This window comes from Panthera leo, chromosome B2 (assembly GCF_018350215.1).
Source record: "Panthera leo isolate Ple1 chromosome B2, P.leo_Ple1_pat1.1, whole genome shotgun sequence".
Taxonomy (NCBI): Eukaryota; Metazoa; Chordata; class Mammalia; order Carnivora; family Felidae; genus Panthera; species Panthera leo.
In genome coordinates this window covers 6,449,466-6,457,036 of record NC_056683.1, presented here as the reverse complement: position 1 = coordinate 6,457,036, position 7,571 = coordinate 6,449,466, and positions in this window count along the sequence as shown.

Sequence of the window (7,571 nt, the reverse complement as noted above, 5' to 3'; positions counted from 1 at the left end):
ACTCTAATTATTTTTAAAGTATGCAAAATGGAGTTAAAAATTAAGGGTTTGCTTGATTCTTGCAACTTTAATACCACGACACGTTTCTTTTATGACGTGGAAAGTAACACATTGCGATATATGACAGGTGGTTTTCATTCCAAAAGGAACCAGAACGAATGTCAGATTTATCTAAGGGGAAAAATACCATTGGTACTTCATATAAATCTCTTCTTCTATCCCCCAAATACAAATTAGCTTAATGTATGGTAGCAACTAACAATGACAATAAATGACTCATGACTGCTGGTCTAGTGATAATGTTGAAGCATATTCTTTCCTCTCTGATGTATAGCTCAATCCATCAAACTATCAACAAATATATGTAATTAATAAAACTGTATTTCTCTCTCCCAGCTTCAAAATTCCAAATCTTAATATATGATGGGCAAGATTCAACATTAGGTGCTCTGACAGTTGGTCCCAAAGTTCTTTTTGCCAGGCACGATGAAAAAAAAACAAAAAACCAAGAACTCATCTGGCAGATACATATGGTAATTATAGCTGGAGTAGTTTATACTATTGTTCAAGAGTATTCAGCCCTAGCTTCCTCTTCACTCTCACGGAAGAAAATATGTCCCTGCTCCTCGCCTTTGGGCTCAGCCACATTAATCGCTTTGTCCAGTGCAACATTAGTAGTCATGATGCAAGCAGGGACCTGCGGTGTTTACGGTTGGTCTGCGTGCATTCTTGCCTCTTCCAATCACTGTTTGAACAACATCTCTGGCCAGCCCGTTTGCCCAAGGAAGATGAATAGCAAAGCAGCAGATGACCTTGCCAACTTCTAGACCAGCAGTTGGAAGCAGAGTTGCCCTGAGCCACGAACCTGTAGACCAGGCAGCTATTGGCCACTGCACAGGCAAGTTAGTGGACCCAGCTGAGGCCACGGATAATCCGCCCATGTGTGAGAAATAGGAACTTCTTATCATGTGCCATATTTCACTGCTACCCAGATGAAAGCCAGCATTTATGGGATCTCTTACGTGTGTCAGATACTGTTCTAGCACCTTACATTTTATAGTTTTACATCAATTTGTTTAATCTCCACTACAGTTCTGTTGCAATCAGCATCCCCATTTTACTGCAAAGGAGACTGAGACACAAAGAGGTTAAGAATTTGTGCAGGGAGGCACAGCTAGTGAGCGGTGGTATTGGGATTCACATTCTTGCTGTGTGGTTCCAGAGCCACTCAAATGATGGACTCTCAGTAGGTATTTTCTATGTATTTGACTTAAGGCAGTGTGCGACATAGATAGACATAAATGATACGGTCACTACGAAAATAGAGACATCATTTTTTAAGTTTATTTATTTCTGAGAGAGAGACAGAGAGAGAACGCATGTGAATGGGAGAGGGGCAGACAGAAAGGGAGAGAGAGAGACCCAAGCAGACTGCACACTGTCAGCACAGAGCCCGCTGCGGGGCTCGATGTCACCAACCATGAGATCATGACCTGAACTGAAAGCAAGAGTTGGATACTTAACCGACTGAGTTACCCAGGCACCCCAACACCACTAACTTTTTTTTCAAATTTTTTTTAATGTTTTTTATTTATTTCTGAGACAGGGAGAGACAGAGCATGAGCAGGGGAGGGGCAGAGAGAGAGGGAGACACAGAATCCGATGCAGGCTCCAGGCTCTGAGCTGTCAGCACAGAGCCCGACGCGGGGCTCGAACTCACAGACCGTGAGATCATGACCTGAGCTGAAGTCGGATACTCAAACGACTGAGCCACCCAGGCTCCCCAGCACCACTAACTTTTTAATCAAACATCCCAGAACTGATCTCACCATGTGTTTTTAAGACCTGCTGCTCGGTCATCATTACTTTCACCGGAGTCACACATGTAGGGATTTGGGGGTCTTTTCAGAGCCCTCCGTTTCTTTCATCCTCCAAATCCAAGTGGCTGCCTAGTCCTCTCCATGGTTCCTCCATGGTTCCTAGTCCTCTCCATGGTTCCTCGGAAAGCTACACTTTCCGCTCGACCACTTTCATTGACCTTGATTTGTTCCCTTGTCTCGCACCCAGATAGTACAATGACTTCTTCAATGATCTTCCCACTACTTTTTCCTGTTTCTGTTTTTTAAGTGCGTAGGGCTTGCAAATATTACTTTCTGACTGGTGGCCTTCTCCAGTAAATCTGATCCTCCAAGGAAAAAAAATGTGTAAATGCATGTACACCCAAAATCATGCATGTAATTCAGAGGGTCTTTTGAACCTCCGCAGACTGTGCAGTGATCCCTCAGGGCACTGGATCCAGTCATTGCTCTGACCCCTCCCACCCAATAAGATCAGATATTTTTCAAAAATGGACATCTAATTATGTCCCTTCTCCAATTAAACCCTTCAGGGACTGCCTGTCTCCTGCAAGGTAAAAGTCAAATATATCAGTTTAGAATGGTAAGGTTCATTATCATTCCACTTGAGTTCTTCATTTTGGCTTTTTTTTTTTTTTTTTTTTTAAGTTCCCCACATGTACCATGGCCTTCAGTCACATTTAAAGCTCTCCAAAAGTCCTCAGCTGGCTTCATCCATTCTGTTTATCAATTCTTCTCTGCTTCGAGCACATTCTTCCTCACTGTCTTCCGAGTGAACTCCTGACCCAGGGCTCCTGCCACTTTCTCTATTAGAACATTCACCTGCCTCTGGCATAATGGATTTATCATTTGTCAAAGTCAGAGCATCCCATGAACTCTCTGAAAACCCGAACCGTGTCACTCACATCAGTGATAGCCATTATCTAACTCCGTGGCCAGCTGTTAGCAAGTTCTTAAAGCAAGTTCCTATAAACGAAGTGGAGGAGAAAGAGAAAGAGAGGGGGTGGGGGGAGAAAAAAGAAGTTGGGGAAAGGAAGGAAAAAGGGAAAGGGGGAGGGGAGGAGGAAGGAAAAGAACTAACACGATTCTGTTGAACTGAAGACCTTACATAGGTATGGCTGTGAAGACAATTCTATTTATGAAAAGGAAGATAGGTAATATATATTGAGCACGTTTTGAGTGGATATCACATAGGAAACATTCCCTGTCTACTGTCACCTAGTTCTTACAGCAGCTGTGTTTGTTAAAGCTTATAGGTGAATTCAGTGACGCACAGAGGACTACCTCTGAGTAGATGGTTTGCATGCCATCTCTGGGTTGGGCAGGGATGGTGCTGGGATCCTGACCCTTTTTCCATCACACCGGTTAGTCTTCTTAACAAAAGTCAACGAAGGATTTAGCCGTTCCCTGATTCACATACAATTTTTCACATGGATCCCAGGAACTCAGAAATGCACACAAAAATGCATGCCTACTTTCCAAAGATGCTGATTTAAAAAAAAAAAAATTATTGCCAAAGTTGGCTAACATACAGCGTATACAGTGTGCTCTTGGCTTCAGCGGTAGATTCCTGTGACACATTGCTTCCCTACAACACCCCATGCTCATCCCAACAAGTGCCCTCCTCAATGCCCATCACCCCTTTTCTCCTCCAAAAGTGCTGATTTTTAATTTTGCTAAACCAAGTCAGCTCACTTAACATTAACCGGTCTTACTGCAAGGGTCTCGAACTTTCCTTATCGATGTACAGGTTTAGGTCCAAGGCTGGTACATTATTTCTTAACTTAGCCACCAGTTAATAGTTGCTTTTGGCTGAAACACAAAATCCAGTTCCAAGCAGTGCTAGTGTAAGATGTAAAGAAAGATAAGCCTGTCACTTTCCATTTCTTTCTCCATAAACATCAACATAAAGCAATCGAGTGTACTTGGTTCTACTTATTAATAGTACACGGAAAACAGAGACCCAAGCAAAACTTCACCCCTGCTGCCAAAATACAGGGTCGGAAGCACTCAGAATAAGCGGCGACAACCAGAAGTAGCTTTAAGAACAGAGTGAACGGTGGCTTTTGTGATTTTACAGGCATGCAGAGAAGGAATGGCTACAGGCATCTTTCTCAGTGCAAACCGGATTCTACTTGTGAATGGGGTGGCCCAATGCACTATCTACTGTCCAGCTGCCTGGAGCCTCTTTCCCCCACCACCCAGCACCCAGGAGCCCCGCCCTGTGTCGTGGTCGTGGGTGGGGCTGCCAGGAGGGTGGCTGTGCTCCGCCCCTGGCAAAGATAACAGAAACTGACATCTTTTCAGAGCCCTGGCTTCTAAAGAGGGTGATTATGTCTGCAGCTGCTTTGGCTCTTCGCTGAAAAAAGTGTTTGTGTCTCAGATACCCGCTTCTAAATCATGTGGCGGTTTCCATCTAGGACCAAAGATGTGTTTGTCTTCAGACATTTCTCTGTTCATATCTTTCATGGTCTTCTAGGGGTTGTAGTCAAAACCGTTTAATTCCACTTTCTAACAGCTTAAATGCTTTTAAATACTTAATGATTTTTATCCAGTAGCTGCCAAATGCAGTCCTGAACTCTGAGCTTCTCCAGATCGTTAAAAACTAGCCCTCCCATTGCACCGTGTTTTTTTCTGAACAACAAGAAGAAAGAATTATTATAAACAGCATATATGATCCTGAGTGCTGTTGAGGTGGGGGGGGGGGTTAAACTTTTTTGAAGTGCTGGGTCTGTTTATTATAATGTGGATAAAGACATTGTTATGAACATTCTAGAAGTCTTAATGTTTGAAGTGAGATCTGCTCGGTTCCATATATCATCTCAGTGGTCAGACCTTTCTTGATTCATTTCAAGATGACTGCTTCCCCTACCTAAATCAGCCATATTTCTTTTGGTCGGTAGTAGGCAGAGCCTTAGAAAAGTTTAGAGTCTTAGGTTGTTAATAGTTTCATGAACCTGGATGGTGATCAAGTTTAATCCTATTTTCCTTGAAAGGAAATTTAGACACAGCCACTGCCAAAAATGTTCTCAAACTTTAATGTACTTGGAATTACCTGGAAGCCTTGCTAATAGGCAGGTTGCTGGACCCGCACCCCTAAAATGTTGGTTTCAGTAAGTCTGGATGGGATTGGAGAAAATCTGTTCCTAACAAGCTCCTAGGTGTTGCTGATGGTGTTGGTCACCAGGCCATTCTGTGAGAATCGTTGGCCTGAAGGATTGGCCAAAGAGACAAACAGGATGGAAACATGACCTCCTCACTTCTAAAACAGTGTTTGGCCACTCCTCCTAGCATGTCTTTGTCTCTCAATCCCCTACGCCAATTCCACTAAAAGTAATGTTTCCATTGAACGAACTCTTATGGCGGGTGTCAACCAATGAAGAAAAAGAAGATGTCCTTTGTTGAGATTTTCATTCCAAGAATGATAAATAGCAGCCTAGAGCACCTTCCCAACTGTATCTGTTCTATCTTGGAAACGGACTGTGATAAGGAGGTCTTTGGGCATTGGGTTGGAACGGCATTAGTATTAGGTTTAGCAAAAGCTAAAGTACCTTTCAAAATGAAGGAAAGAAGGAAAAGTGGGAGGACCATCCACTGTGCACTTTTTTTGGGGGGGTGGGGAGAAGGGATGGTTGAAATTCACATTTTGTTATATCAGGAAGCTGCGAGTTGAATAATCATATATTAATACTATTAATATAAACTGTATAGTACAGTTTTTTTCCTGAGAACTTTTCCCCTAGACATAAGGAGGATTTAAATACCGATAAACAGCCACGTCCAGGTCTTTCCAATCAGGTTGCTGTCTGATACCCATGCTAGGCCTACCTTTATCTCCAAACTGCAGGTGTAAGGACACCACAGGCTTCCAACCTTCTATCTGTTGCGCTAAGCAGGCCACCAGCACAGCTCAAGAGATATCTCATTCCCCCTGCCGCCAGCCTGGCGGGAAGCTGGAATAGTTAATGAAGGTGTGCATACTTACATCTGAGGAGGGGCCACAGGCATGTCTTTGTCTGTCTCAAGGTTATGCTCCTTGTATCATGTCTTTGTCTCCCAATCCCCTATGCCAATTCCACTAAAAGTAGCGTTTCCGTTGAACGAAATCTTATGGCGGGTGTCGAACCAATGAAGCAAAAGAAAATGGCAAAAGGAAAAACAAAACACTTGTTTGTTCCACAATCCGTAAGTTGTATAATGTAGGGCTTATAGTACCTTCTTGATAAATGAATTATAAATAGATTTATTAAGTTGAAAAGGCAACATGAATAAGTGAGGGGCCACAAGACTTGGGAACAGAAATGGAGAAATCATCTTAGAAACAGATATATGGACTCTCTTGGAAATATCTTCTAGGGTCCTAGCGGTGCCACTGGACTCACGAAGGATTGTTAGCAATGCTGGATACTTCTGTTCGAGCTCTAAATGCATTGTAAGTCCTTATGCATACAAAAGAAAACTTTGCGTTTCTATAATACGTGATGGCACATTTGATGCTCCTTCATCTTGAACCTTTCTGGTTGTGTTGTGTGCACTTGTCTTTACCCCTCCTCACTCCTACGCCCACCCTTATCCCTGATTCAGCCCAAGCATGGGGGATCCTAACAACCCAGGTGACCTATCACCACCGCCACTGTGTTCATCAGTTTTCATCTTTTTGGAATGCTCTTTCCCTCTCTCCTTGCCTATTTAAATCCTTTCTTTACTTCCAAGCCTGAAGTAACAGCCACTTCTTATGTTAAGCTACCCTTCCCACGTTTTTGTTCAATAATTTATTTGTTTATACCGACGTTTAGCATTGGAACATTAACCTTTGCCCTGTTATCAAATTTCAGGGAGCATGCCTTCTATTGGTATAGTAGGGATACATGAAACAAGTCAACAGGAACTTAGTTATGGGGAGTATTTACTTCAGGAAAATTCCGAGTTTTAAAAAATTTAATATGGCTTCTGGCTGATAGTCTCCAATGTTGCACACTGATTATGGCTTTGTTAAGAGAACAGGCTTGAGTGTCACATTGCCTGGGTTGGAGTTCCAATTCTACCACCTAAATGCTAGCAAGTTAGTGTTTCTGTATCTCAGGTTCTTCATGTGCAAAATGGAAATGAAGATAATACTCACCTCCTAGGGTTATTGAGGACGTTATATGAATTAATAAGGTGATTAGAACAGAGCCAGAACCATGCAGACAGCCAGCAAATATTAATTACTTTCATGGTTACGATTCATGAAGACATTTATGCTGCCCTAAGCAGCTCTTTAACTTGAAGATACCAGAACAATACTGTAATATATCAGAGTGATGGATTCAGACTTAAATATTCAGGTAAGACATAATAATAAACATGAACTCAATCCTTTCATTGAGCAAGGCATTGCCAAGTGGGAAGAGCATGCTTTCCACTTGCTTAGCTAAATTAAACATGCTATAAAACAACGTGGACCTTTTAACAGGCATTTTTGCACAGCCAATATCAGCGGTCAAAAAATACATAGAAATCACCCAATTTCTTTAGGAAGAGAGAGAAAAAGGATTTAAGGCTAATTTAAGGGCTTTTCAAAGTCTGAAGTACATGATGGTCTATTGCTTCTGGTGTTCATTAAGACTAGTAAATATTATGGGAAAGTGTATCACCAAAAAGGAAAACTGGAGCCCAAAGTAAAAATGTAAGCACCATAAGTATAATTGAAACAATGATGAAAGGATAGCAGTT